Source organism: Bufo gargarizans, chromosome 5 (assembly GCF_014858855.1).
Source record: "Bufo gargarizans isolate SCDJY-AF-19 chromosome 5, ASM1485885v1, whole genome shotgun sequence".
NCBI classification, from domain to species: Eukaryota; Metazoa; Chordata; class Amphibia; order Anura; family Bufonidae; genus Bufo; species Bufo gargarizans.
The window spans coordinates 427,363,057-427,377,180 of NC_058084.1; the positions used below are offsets into that span (position 1 = coordinate 427,363,057).

The 14,124-nt window shown below is 41.5% G+C and overlaps 1 protein-coding gene across 1 annotated transcript in view; it reads left to right on the forward strand.

The window, feature by feature from the left end:
* Window positions 1–412: 412 nt before the first annotated feature.
* The window catches only part of ZEB1 (zinc finger E-box binding homeobox 1), a 42,325-nt gene continuing 28,613 nt past the window's right edge, over window positions 413–14,124 (forward strand). Inside the window, exons 1-3 of the mRNA XM_044293672.1 lie at window positions 413–607; window positions 8,565–8,627; window positions 11,713–11,874. The gene's annotated coding sequence lies outside the window, so the exon portion shown is untranslated. The remainder of the gene's footprint in view (window positions 608–8,564; window positions 8,628–11,712; window positions 11,875–14,124) is intronic.

The following is a 14,124-nucleotide window of genomic DNA, read 5'->3' on the forward strand; positions in this document are numbered from 1 at the left end:
TAATTATCGTATGTGCCATTAAAAACTAAAACTTGTCCTACAAAAAAAAAACCAGTACACTTAAATCAATGAAAAAATAGTTATACCTCTTGAAATGCGCCGAATAAAATATGGAAAAATAAAAAAAAAATTGGGCATGAAGGCCCAAAATGCGTACAGAAGTTAGGGGTTTGAAAAGATGAAGTTGCTTGGTCTGTTTTTGATATTGTTGAAATCGAATGAGGGCATACTGGTTGGTTTTTGTTAATCTAGAAGCTTAGAATTCCCAGTATTATCGGGGGGGGGGGGGGGGAGTTGCTAATTGTTGGTGCTTTCACTAGCGTGCCCCATGATCTCATTATAATGACTTTAGCACATCGCAGTTGTAAGAGACATTCGCTAAAATAAATCTTTTATTGTTTCTCCGCCACAGTTACCAATTACAACAACGTGTTAGACGCAAATTCAGATTCTGACGATGAAGACAAATTACACATAGTGGAAGAGGAAAGTGTTACAGATGCGGCAGATGGCGAGGGCAGTGTGCCAGAAGACGACTTGCCAACCGACCAAACAGTATTAGCAGAAGGCAGCGAAAGTGTGAAGAAAACTTGCTGGGATGATGAAGGTATTCTTTTTACTTGCTCAATTAAACTCTGGCTGATGGCATGTCAACCTGTTTTGCACAAATTTCTTACTAACTTACCGGTTTTATATAAAAAAAAATGTTTTTGGTACTTTTACTGTACTATTGGTTTGGCAATTTTTGTTGCACAACCTCCACATTTCATAGGAATATATTGCAGAAAAGTACAATAAGAATGTAGGAGTTTTTTTTTTTATGCTACTGAGTGCGCCAAATGACATGAAAGAGTGAACACAAGGTGACCCATAGTTGCATCAAAGTCGTGGCAGATGCTTCAAGTGATAAAGTCTGTGTAGTCCTACTGTTTTATGTATTTTTTTGCTTATGGGATGATGAAAACTGATAAACTGAAGAAAATGTATAAGGGTAAATTCGCATCTGTGACATGCCTAATCTGGCCGAAACCTGGTGATTATGCCGGGAAGTGGCCTGATCACCACCAGACCTCATTATAGTTAATAGGAATCGGGTGGTGAACTGTAGAATCCAGATCTGGTGACATCCGGCAGGCTGCTCTCTGCTGGACATTTGTTATAGCCAGCCATGTAGCTCCAACCGCCCCCAACCAACTAGATGGATGATTTTTTATTTTTTTTTATCAAAATCCTTTTCTTTTTAATCTGGAGACATGTGGTAGAGTTCACAGCTCGGGGACTGAAACCATTTCACCTGTCTCTGTGGTGTTGAAAGATACATTCTTAGCCATTTTCTGTAATGCCCTAGCAGTATTCTGCATATACGGTATATAACTGCAGTAACACTGGGCGGGTCCTTTACAAGTGGCTTTCAGCTTCCCCGTCATCTAATCTAGGCGTAGCAGACAAATAATGTAAGCTAGACATGACCTTGTTTAACCCCTTAAGGTCATGGTACATTTTTAAACTCCACACTTCAAAAGCCATTTTTTTTTTTTTTTCCTGTTGATGTGTCCATTTAAGGGCTTGTTTTATAAAAAAAAAATTCAGGGTGAGTTGTAAAAAAATAATTTGGGGGGTGATGGCATGAAAAATCATCTTTTTGACGTTTTTCGAGTTTTGCCTTAACGTCGTACTCGAAGTGACATGATGACGTTATTGTGCAAGTTGATATGATTACAGACAAATGGCAAATTGATATAGTTTTTAAGTTTTTCTACTTTTGCACAAAAATGTTTTTAATTTTGTGTTTTATTAGTGTCACTATTCAAAAGACATTTTTTTTTATTTATTTTTTTCTTATATGGATTAAGCGGTGTCATTTTGGGATGCATATGACTTGCTTTTTTATTGCAGATTTTGGGAGCTTTATTTTGATATGTGATATAAATATCATCATTTTGTTGTATGGGTTGTTATGGATGTGGCGATACTAATTTATGTACATTTTTCATTTTTACTTAAGACATTTGTAAGCAAGGGGTTTTATTTTATGCCTCAAGCTGTCATAGCAACTCCTTGGCACTCCACAATCACATTGCGGGAGGGGGTAGTGATTTGGGTAGGAGAGGGAGCCTCCTCCCTCGGTAAAACCATTCAGATGCCATGGTCAGTGCTGATCTTTGAGGTCATCTCCAATCCAGTCACTGAGAGCAGGATACCAGCTGCCATAAGTGATGGTAGGGAGAGGTTAAAGCACGTAAAGATTTAGGCTGGCCCTACACAGCAGCTTTGGACTTCACACATTGCACAACTAAAGATTGCGATGTAGTACTGTGTACATCCGAAGTAATCGCTAGTATTGTTGATGAATGGGGTCACACTGCGTCCTGCAAGTTGCCACAGCCATGACATGGTTGTCACGAGAAGTTCTACAGTCTGATGTTCTTTCAGTTGAAATTCCACTGTGCCTGTTTTATATATAATATACTCTCACTCAATATATGTGTGTGCATCCTGATGTATAATTTCTGTTAACAAGTCCTAACCGGCAGGGTACCGAGTGTCCACCTGGTGAAACTATTGCCTTTAATAGTAATCTTCCATCCGCTCCCACGCTCCTAACAGGTTCAAACAGGTGTGTGAAGAGTCAGTTGGAGACAAAAAACCACAAATTGTAAAAAAAAAAAGTCCCAAGATCGTCCGGTACTCTAAACTAAATTCTATATCTCTGTCAGTCCCCTCACTTGCTGGCTGTCCTATACATTGTAAACCTCTGTCCGTTTGGTTCTCCTCTCCCCCACTACATTATTTTTATTAAATTTTTTAAAAAATTTTTTTATGGGGTGAGGGGAGCTTCTGAATTTACCCCAGTGACAGATGTCTATTCTAGTGGGATTATCCAATGCTAAAAACTGCCCCACTCCATATGCCGGGCCTCTCACAGGGGATATACTTACCCTGCACCGCCACTGCTACTTCTTTCCGTGCACGGATGAAGACATTCGGTGTCGGGGGAGCAGCCAATGGCAAGCGGGGATGAGCACGGGAAATCACCTGTGATTCTAGGGAGCTTCCACGCCTGCCATTAGCTTCGCCCCCCCCCCCCCCCCCCAACTGGATGTTTTCGTCCACGCACGGGAGAAGCAGCAGTGGTGCGGGGACCAGGAGGGGAGGTAAGTATATTCCCTGTGAGGGGCACGGCAGTTTTTAGTATTGGATAACCCCTTTAAGTCACCTGCCAGAGGTGTCTGGCGGCGACTTTCTCCCCTCCCTTTCACAACACATTCATACTGTGAGGGTGTAAGGGGGATCGGGAGAAATGGCTGTCATTCAATAATTGCCTCAATTACACCACGCAACAAAAAAAAAAAAAACTTTTCCTCTGCTACTGGGCAAAAACCAAGTGTGCGGATTACAAATCCAAAGACAGAATTGTTGAAATTTTGCTATGCATAAGAGTACTTTCACACTAGCGTTTTTCTTTTCCGGCATAGAGTTCCGTCACAGGGGCTCTATACCGGAAAATAACTGATCAGGCATATCCCCATGCATTGTGAATGGAGAGTAATCCATTCAGGAGGTCTTCAGTTCAGTCATTTTGACTGATCAGGCAAAAGACTTGCCGGAATGCCAGATCCGGCATTTTTTTTCCATAGGAATGTATTAGTGCCGGATCCGTCCTTCCGGTCTGCACAGTCAAAAAGTCTAGTTTTTCCGTTTTAAAAGCGGCCTTGATACCTGTTCTCCATTGTAGAAATATCTTTATGGAACCACTCTTCATGTTCGTCACTTACGTGTCCCAAATTGGGTGGGAAAAAGTCAAGATGGGAATGTAAGAAATGGACTTTCAATGACATTCGGCAGCCAAGTTGTTCATTTGCTGTAAGCACGTTGTCTACTAATTCAGCGTACTTTGCAGCTCGTCTGTTCTGCACTACGAGCACAAATGCATCCCAAGCTGCAAGACGCTCTCGCTTTGTCAGATTCTTGCGCTGATCATAAGTAGTGTATTTGCCACATATGTAGCAGAAATTGTCTGGATCGTTAACACATTTGCGTTTATCAATCTTAAGTTTCAAAACTGATAGCACTATAACAGATCACTTTATCAAAATCTGTCCAGCTTGCCTTATATCCTTACTGCTGACATCAGCCTGAGTGCGTCTGGACATGTCCATTGGAATATTTCCAATATAATGCATTAATATTATAACTGAATAGGCTTTGCATGTATAACTAAACCCTTTAAGGACCTCCGCCGGCGTACGGCGGAAGTTCGGTCCCCAAACATGGCACCCGCTCGCACGTGCAGCGGGCGCCATACCCACCGGGTTTCTGCTATTTTAAATAGCAGAGACCCGCGGCACATGTATGCGATCAGCCATAATGCTGATCGCATACATTTTCCCTTTCAGATGCCGTGGTCAAATGTGACCATGGCATCTGCGCAGCCCGGAAGTGGGAGTCGCGCACTTGCGCTCCGGTATCAGCGTTCCCCGGCTGAGATCGGGGAACCTGTTACATTGAGCTAATAGGCCGAAACCTCAAGCAGGCTTTGGTGCCCATTAGATGACTATAGCAATACAGGCCACTAGGTGGCAGCATTGTATTGGTATAGTGCAAATGAAGTGTTCAGTTGTGTCTATATAGACATCAATGAACTGATAGGCAATCTAATGTTGCCAGTTATTGTCACCCAAGGTGACTTAAAAGTGAAGGGAATCTGTCACTAGCAATTTACCCAAATTTATTTTATTTTTTTCATGAATCCATGTTTAATAATAAAGTACCCTTTTTCCATCTGTCTTGTTCTTTTCATTGTGAGTCTTGTCATTTTCTTCAAAAAATCGATTCTTATGATATGCAAATGACGCTGTAAGGAGCCCAGAGGGGCGTTATTCTTTCTCCACGGTGCCCAGGAATGCCCCTCTGAAGTGCCGTGCCCGCCTAAATCTTAAAACTAATAACGCCTCAAAGTTCAGCTAAATCGCCTCCCAGAGGCGCGGCTAAGTGCTCAACACCCCCATCCCCCCCCAGCGCCGCGCTCTGCGGCAAACACCCCGATCCTCCTCTCGCCCGCATCCGAAATCCCGCACAGTGCAGTCAGTCGTCTTATCATAGCGCAGGCAATCGCCGGCACTGCGCCTGCGCAGGATTTGGGATGCCGGCGAGAGGAGGATCGGGGTGTTTGCAGCAGAGCGCAGCGCTGAGGAGGGGGTGTGTTGAGCACTTAGCTGCGACTCTGGGAGGCGTTTTAAATGAACTTGGAGGCGTTATTAGTTTCCAAATTTAGGCAGGCACGGCACTTCAGAGGGGCGTTCCTGGGCACCGTGGAGAAAGAATAACGCCCCTCTGGGCTCCTTACAGCGTCATTTGCATATCATTAGAATCGATTATTTTAAGAAATGACAAGACTCACAATAAAAAGAACAAGACGGATGGAAAAAAGGTACTTTATTAAACATGGATTCATTTTTTTGAGTATTAAAACACAAAATGTATACAAGTGTGGTATTGTTGTAACTGTACTGACCTGGAGAATGAAGATAACAGGTCAATTTTACCACATTGTGTACAGTGTAAAAAAATGAAATCTAAACCTTTTCAAAATTGCAGTTTTTCCCAATTGTACCCCATTTGGAAATTTTTTTCCCTGCTTCCTACTACATGGTATGCAATAGTAAATGGTGCCATTAGAAACTACAACTTGTCCCGCAATAAATAAGCCCTCATAAGGCTATGTGAATGGAAAAATTAAAAAGTTAGGACTATGGGAATGCAGAGAGTGAAAAATGAAAACGCAAAAATGGAAATAGCCGGGCACTGCTGGATCACCATTCACTTCAATGGGATCCAGAGGGTTTCCGGTACATATGCCTGATTTCTGCCAGGCAAATACAGCTGCATGCAACGGTAGTTGTCTGGCAGAAAGCTGACCTTTTATGCCAGAAACCAGTCAGATCCTGTTATAGTCAATGGTGGTCTGCTGGGGAATGTGACTGTATCTGGCTGGGCGTGATACGGTAATTCTGGTAGTCTATTCCTCTGCCCGAGCGGACTACCGGAATGCCTAAACATAGATGTGAGCATAGCCTTACTAATTGTAGATTGTACGTCCTCCATGCAGTCTTTTTTATTTTTTATCTATGTGCTTGTGTCCTGCGGTATTATTTATATATAGATTGATATTGGAAAGATTCCTCGAAACATGAACTTGATCATCACCATTTATCGCAAATATGCAACATGTAATAATATCCATAGGTCAATTTATAAAATAACTTCAGGTCACTATGATGGACCTTCTCGGGTGGGATTCTAATGACCCAGTTATCGCCTGCTATATGATAATTCCTAGTATACCTCTCCCTTAAGAACATGGGGGATGCCAACACACTTGCTTCTTCTCTTAAGACACTGGCATCGTTCCAAAGAGGTTATGCATAGTTATTTCTATCAGAGGTGAGCTGTATTTGTGATTTAAAGTTGAAAAAGTCTAGTTTTGGACCCCCATTTTGAGCATACATACCTACTATTAGTTGGCTTTACAGCCTTCTGCCTATTAGCTTTAGGAGGAATTCTCATGTGGAAAAAACCGATATATGGGGTTCGTGAAATCATTTTATTGTGGTCCATTTCCTAGTTAAAAGATCCAAAATGGGAACTTTGAGGGCTGCTCTCTGATGGGTGTCATGACATGGTCAGCATTAAGATCCTCTGGAATTAGGACAATGATAAAGGTCTCATGATACAAATACTAATTATTATAATTTTATTTTTGCATGGGTATTAAGTGCAAGTGCCGTGGGGTGTATCAGAAAAATTATAACATTCTCATTGGGACTTGGGAGTTTTATGGAGATGACCACGGGCAATGTTATAGGATATGGAGAGATAACACTTACATGTGGGCCTTGATGCTATACTGTGTCTAAAGGGACACCAGTATTATAGATAGGACATTGTAGGTGGTGGGCCATGTTCCGTCTATTGTATTGGGACAGGGTATGTAGTATACAGCAAGTCAACATTAGGCCACATTCATGCCACTGCTAGTTATTTCCATTGTTCTTCTCAATTGGAGTGCCAGATTCAGCACATAGGTGACTATAATGGGGCCCGTTTGGGTGTAGGCTTTGTTTAGCGGAAATAGAGCCTCCGACGCAGATGTACCCTTATTCGAGCTGTGGTTGCCGGTGTTCATCAGTGAGGTACTCCTGAGTAGTCTGTGCTTAAGTCTCCTAAACTTGAATAGTAAACCAATCTTACCGTGGCACACCAGTTGGTCATTTATTGATAGTGTGAAGTTGCACTTTGAGATATATTCCCATGGCGCCTGGTTGATCCCATGTACACTCATTGACAAAAAAGGTTATCAGGGGAAAACCTAGTTACAAGATGAGTTTAGGTTGGTTATGGAGGATACATTTTCCATATGGTATCCTGCAGAACATTTGCCCACAGCTGGACCTTTAGAACCTGCACAGCTGTAGGTTGCTGAAGCTGGTTTCCAACCGAGTCCCATAAATGCTGGATTGGTGACCGGGCAGCCAAGGAAATCTTACAATCTGATGGAGGCAATCCTGGGAAACCCTTGCTGTGTGTGGGTGACCATTATCCTGCTTAGGAATCCCAGTTGAAAGCCTTGCCATGAGAGGCCCACATGTGGCAGCAGGATGTTGCTGAGCTCTTGGTGTCAGTCATATCACTTCTAGGGGTAACCGAGCGTTGTATGCGATGGCTCGTCAAATCATCACGCCAGCAGTTAGGGCAAGGTGCTGCTCTACATTAAATGTGGGATTGAAGCACTTACCACAAGGTCTTCATAGTCGAACATGACAGTGGTAAGACCCCAAATGGAACCCAAAATCCTTACTAAAGACAATGCAGTTCCAGTCCGTAGCAGTCCAGGTTTCTTGTTCACCACAAGCGAAGACGAAGGTGGACGTCAATGACATGACATGTAATAGACGCCGTGACACCAAATTTCCTTATGCTAAGCTCTTGGAAATAGTCTGGGCAGAGACTGTGGTGTGTGATAAAGGTGCCACCTGTCTGGGTGATGAAGAACAAAACTGGGAGCTGCTCTTGCTCATCAGCAGATTAATTAATTTTTCTCTACTGGAGGTCTGTCTCTACCAAGAGGTAAACTACCCAAAAATAGCCTCCGAGTTTTTTATTTAATTTTTTATTTTATAGGACCGCTAGGGAAGCATTTTTAGCCCCTCTTGTGGCAAGACCCAGTTTTATCAGACCACGTCTGTAATCAATTACACATCTGCCTGAGTCATAACTACATGCCAAGTTTTGCAGCAATCTGACATTTCTATTTGGGTGTGTTTTTTTTTTTTTTTTTTTTTTTTTTTGTTAGTTTTTTTAGTTCTTGTCAATGAGTACATCAAAGGTCACGTGCAAAATGTAATTGCATTTATATGATTTTAACAAATGTGTAAATGTTTTCTGTGAAGAGGGCATTGACTGGGTGATTGGATGCCTGTTGTGATTAGGATATACGAGCATATATATTATATTACACACATGTGGCTGCACTTTTTTGAATTGTTAATGTGCCTATTTTACAGATGCGACAGACGTCAATGAACTCCTGGGGCCTGAAGCTGAGTTGGATGATCTAGAAAGTGCAGGTAATTTCATAATTTATTAACTTTTATCTTCATATTATGGTGTCTGAGTCATAATGTGCTGTCCCTATAATCCATATGGAATCTAACAGAAAAAACCTCTATATGCCTTACAACCACATAGCTGCTTGGGGCTCAGAGGAACTCAATCTGCTGTTCCTGTCCGGAATTCACACCACTGAGCTCCCTCTAGTGGTGGCTGCAGGCAGACCGTTTTATATTCTAATATGTGAAGGGTAGCAGTAGAAATAGAACTGTATAGGGAAGATGTATCAGTGTATTTATTCTAGTTGACTGACAGCTACAGTGCATCTGGAAAGTCTCCAGACCCTTTCACTTTTTTCACATTTTATTGTGTGGCCTTGTGCTAAAAGTAAAAAAAAAACTCACATTTTTTTCCTAATCAATCTGCACTCAATACACCATAATGAGAAAGTGAAAATAATTTTAGGAATTTTTGCAAATTTATTAAAAAGATAAAACAAAAATTTTGCATAGACATGAATATTCATACGCTTGCTATGACACTTGAAAATTTAGCTCTGGAAGCCTCCCATTTCTCATGATCATCTTTGAGATGCTTCTTAATCTTGATTGGAGTCCACTTGTGGTAAATTCAGTTGATTAGACAAGATTTGGAAACACACACCACTGTGTGACCATGCATATCAGGGCAAATGGTAACAAAAAATTCTGGTGCACTGAAAGTGTGTAAGAGCACAGTGGCCTCCAAATGGAAGAAGTTTGTAACAACCAGGACTTTTCCTAGATCTGGTCGTCCCACCAAACAGACTAATCAAGGACAAAGGGCCTTGGCAAGAGAGGTGACAAAGAACTCAATGGTCACTCTAGCAGAGTGTGCAGATGGGAGAATCTTCCAGAAGGTCAACCATAACTGCAGCATTTTATCAATCTGGACTTTATGGCAGAGTGGCCAAAAAGAAGCCTCTCTTCAGTAAACTACACACAAGTTTGTAAAAAAATAAATAAAGGACTCTCGCACTTTGAGAAACAAGATTCTTTGATCTGATGAAACAAAGATTGAACTTTTTGGCCTCAATTCTAAACGTTGTTTGGCGGAAACCATGCATTGCTCAATACCATCCTTACAGTGAAGCATGGTAGTGGCAGCATCATTGTGTGTGGGGAGGGGGAAGCGGTTCAGCGGCTAGGACAGGGAGACTGGTCATAGTTGAGTGAAAGATGAATGGAGCCAAAATACAGAGAGATTCATAATGAAAACTTGATCTAGCGTCCTCTGGGCTGCAGATTTACCTTCCAAAAAGACAATGAGCCGAAGCACACAGGAGTGGCTTAGAACCAGCTTTGTGAATGTCCTTGCACGGCCCCGCCAGAGCCCTGACTTTGACCCATTCGAACATTCCTGGAAAAACCTGAAAATGGCTGTCCACCAATCGTCACCATCGAACTTAACAGAGCTTGAAAGGATCTGCAGAGAAGAATGGTAGAAAATCCCCAAATCCAGGTGTGCAAACCTTGTGGCATCTTACCCAAGAAGACTGGGGGCTGTAATCGCTGCCAAAGGTGCTTCCATGAAGTCCTGTGTAAACTGTCTGAATACTTATGTCAGTGCAGGATTTTAGTCTTTCCTTTTTCAATAAGTTAGCAAAGATTGAACATTCTGTTTTCACTTGAGTATTGAGTGCAGAATGATGGGGAAAACTTGATTTAATATTTTTTTTTTACTTTAGCTCAAGACCGCAACATGACAAAATGTGAAATAAGTGAAAGGGTTTGAAGATCATAACGTGAACATGCGGCATCAATTTATAGTATAATTCAACTTTTATATAATTATTTGAATTGAAGAACTGGGACAAAAATAAAGTTGTCTTTTAATAAGAGGTATGCTAGGTGGCCTTGTTTATCAGACTTTGACTTTCAACTAGGTTTATTTCATCCCTGACATTCTTCTGCTAAGGACATGGGGCAGGGCTAGAATTGATGTATTCTCACATATGGCTGTCTTGTCAGATGCTCCCAGATTAATGAGGTTTTCCAGTTTTTATCCACCATTTCTGGAAATTGCAGGGTGTGACTGATTTATCAGCTGTCATGTCTGTCAGAAGTCCAACTATACCCAAATCTTTAAATGATTTGATGATATCACGTATATTAGGATATAATACCAGCCGTCAAGAAGACAAAAATATATTGAACATTATCCATTTAATTTAGAACTCAGCCTGTCTGTATTCTGGCTCTCGAGTTGCCTCCTCTTTTTTTTTTTTAGCTCCCTTCACATGGGTTGCCACACAGCTTTCACATAGATGCCAACAATCTGGAATTTGCAGGGAGTGTCCCTAATTTTCTAAGAAAATCCTGGCAAATTCAGCCTGAGCTTGGTCAAATGGGTGGAGTTACAAACCCCGCCCAGAAGCTGGCAGTTTCAGTTGGGGTTTGGGCGTTCCTGTGGTGGAGCTTAACTGCACATGAATTTACTAAAAATGTTGTTAATTATGCTTCGATAAAGTAGTAAATGTCAGAGTCTAATAATGTGTAGAGATACATTCCTAGATGTAGGCAGATCAAGTCACTCAGGAGTCTAGGAAAGGACATATTTTTTTATATTAATTTCTGTACAGTGGTTACTATCTTGCCTGAGTTGCTGCTGTCCTATGTTAACAGCAGTTCAGAGATTTACAGCAGCCACATGGACATGCTCTGTGACCTGTTCAGAGGACACCATGCAGGGAGGGGGTGGAGGTGAGCTGGCTACAGAGGACACTGTGCAGGGAGGGGGTGGAGGTGAGCTGTCTAAGGAGGTCACTTTGCAGGGAAGGGATGGAGGTGGGGTGGCTAAGGAGGTCACTTTGCAGGGAGGGGGTGGAGGTGAGCTGTGTGCATGACCTATTTTAAATTATTTCTGCTGTATTGTGCTGTGAAATAGAGATTTTACCTTTTTCATTGTAATCCTTTGTGATGAGGATGATTAGTATAAAAACTCTAAGAGTTAAGGATTATTTTGACAGGTATTAAATTAAAAGCATCCGAAATTTCATGATACGTTTCCACCCAAAAAAATAAAAAATCTCAATATTCTAACATCCTAATCATTTCTTTTTAGTTCACGATGAAGAATGTGACTCCGATGTAGAAAATGAACAAAACCATGATCCTAATGTGGAAGAGTTCCTCCAGCAAGGTGATACGGCTGTCATCTATCCAGAAGCACCCGAGGATGACCAGAGGCAGGGCACGCCCGAGGCTAGTGTCCATGATGAAAATGGTAATTATAGCTGTTTCTAATTTTTTTTTTTTTGTGAGAGAATATTGAACAACGCTTACGAATGGCTAGAGGCATTGGTCTCGTATTATAAATATCTGCTTTATTCTGTTTTATTGGTTGATGGCTGTTCCAGACGGCACTTTGTATTGCAATGGTCTCTCACTGTATTTTTATTGTGATTTTACAGTGAATTATAAAAAAATGTCACCTCACTGCAAGTATGTAATTGGTAGAGAAGGTTATATTGCCCTACACTGGCAGTCGGTGCACCTAAACTGAAATCTACGTCAGTACCTAACTGGCGTAGATTTCAGTCTTCATTTATGGAAAAAAGAATATTTCTATCTTGACCCCAATGAATATGACATAAGGAGAGGCGTAGAATATTGATTTTAGTGCTAAAGCATTTCAAAACTGCTGACAGCACCAGTTAGGGGATGGGGAGAGCAGTGCAAACTTACCTTTTTGTATAGCTTTTATGATCTGATGTGGTTTGAATATGAACTTTTATTCTGCTAGATTCTTCCGTTGAGCCGGAGCTTCACTGTGAAGTTCAGTCTGCATTGAGCTGCTTTACAGCTCCTCCCCCTCTTCTCAGAATGACAGCTGTAGCATCCAACCAGGAGACACTACAACTTAAATTTCCTGCCGCTAAGATCCCAGCTGGGCCTGCAGAAGTCTCCAGCCATTAACAACTGCAATTCACCATTGTTATTTTATGTTCTATTTTTCATTTTTTTATTTTTTTTTTTTAATGCAATGTAGTTTACATAATATGTGATCTTTTTCTCTATGGGCTCTTATTATTGCAGCAGTGCCGTATATCTAGTTTATTACTTTTCAAAAATGTATTTATTTTTATTTTTTGAGACAAAAATAGATTTTTATTTGTTTGAGGGTGGAGGTATTTTTATTTTAATAAATTGTATTTAACCTAATGTACCGTAACTTTTATTATTTATTTTGTGCCATCCTGTGATCATTGATTACTTGACATGCATAGTGTTCCAAAGCATTCTTGTCTGTCAGTATAAATTCTTTCATGGCCAAATAGTCAAATGCCTAAAGCAGACCTGAGGGGCATAGTAAGGCCCCCAGTTGCCATAGTAAAGAATAGGCACCTTGCTATTGCGTTGCAGGGTATCAGTGGTTGAAGATGAGTCCCATCACTCTTTCAAACTCCTTAGATGCTGCATTCGCCATTGATTGCAGCACTTATGAAGTTGCTTCAGCCCTGCTCACTCCCTGCTTCTGTGTTTGTACTTGGGCCAAGAAAATGAGCAGGGTGAAGGAGCGGAAGGGTGGGGGGAGGCAGCCTTGCACCATTTATGGTTGGGGAGGCAGGGGATGCCTTTTAACTCATACATGTCAACTCTCCAGGAAAATCCCAGGAGGCTCCCGGGTGCAGATGGAGGGCTGCTTTCTCCTGGAAAGCATCCCTCCAGGTTCTTGACCTGTATGTAGGCAAAAGAGCTGTCATTCCCAGGTGCCAAAGTGCACTGAGGGGCTGGAGTGAAGAACCAAAGTGGGTGTGTTTTGTGTAATCGGGGAATGGCCTGAAAAAGGCCATGCAAGTTCCCAAATATCAGTTGTCTTCACATGCTGCAACCTCCTATTTTAAGGAAACCATGGATCCAAAGTTGGCATCAAAATGTTTTAACATCCTAATTAGAAGTGACACATCCATCAAGTTGTGGAAAGGCAGTGGAGTGACAGGAAGCAGTGTAAAGAGAACCGGCCAGTATGACACGGGGCAGGTGTCTTTAATTTTTAGAGTTTCGGTAGAGTATTATTTTAAAAGGAGGTTTTCTTTTAATATGATAGATTTACATGCAGTTACTGAATACCCTCTTCTTAGGATCCCCAAAAGCTTTCCCTTCCTACAATGATGGCTGCCATTTTGTAACAAAGTATTATATAGTGGATGAGCTTAAAGTCACAGGTCCATCTGGTCCAACCTGTAATCCTACCAGGTTGACCAAGAGGGTGGCAAAAAACCCTATGAAGGATAACAGTTGTCCCATACTAGGGGAAAATTTCTTCCCGAACTCCAAATATGGCACTCTGAGTAAACCCCTGACTCTGTGTCCCATCTCCAGAAATCTAGAATCCATAACTTGTAAAATCATCTTTTTCTAGAAAAAAAAGTCATCCAGACACCTCTTGAACTTATGCAATGACTCAACCATCACAACCTCCTGTGGCAGTGATTTCCATAGTTTCACTGCTCTAACAGTAAAAAAATCCCTG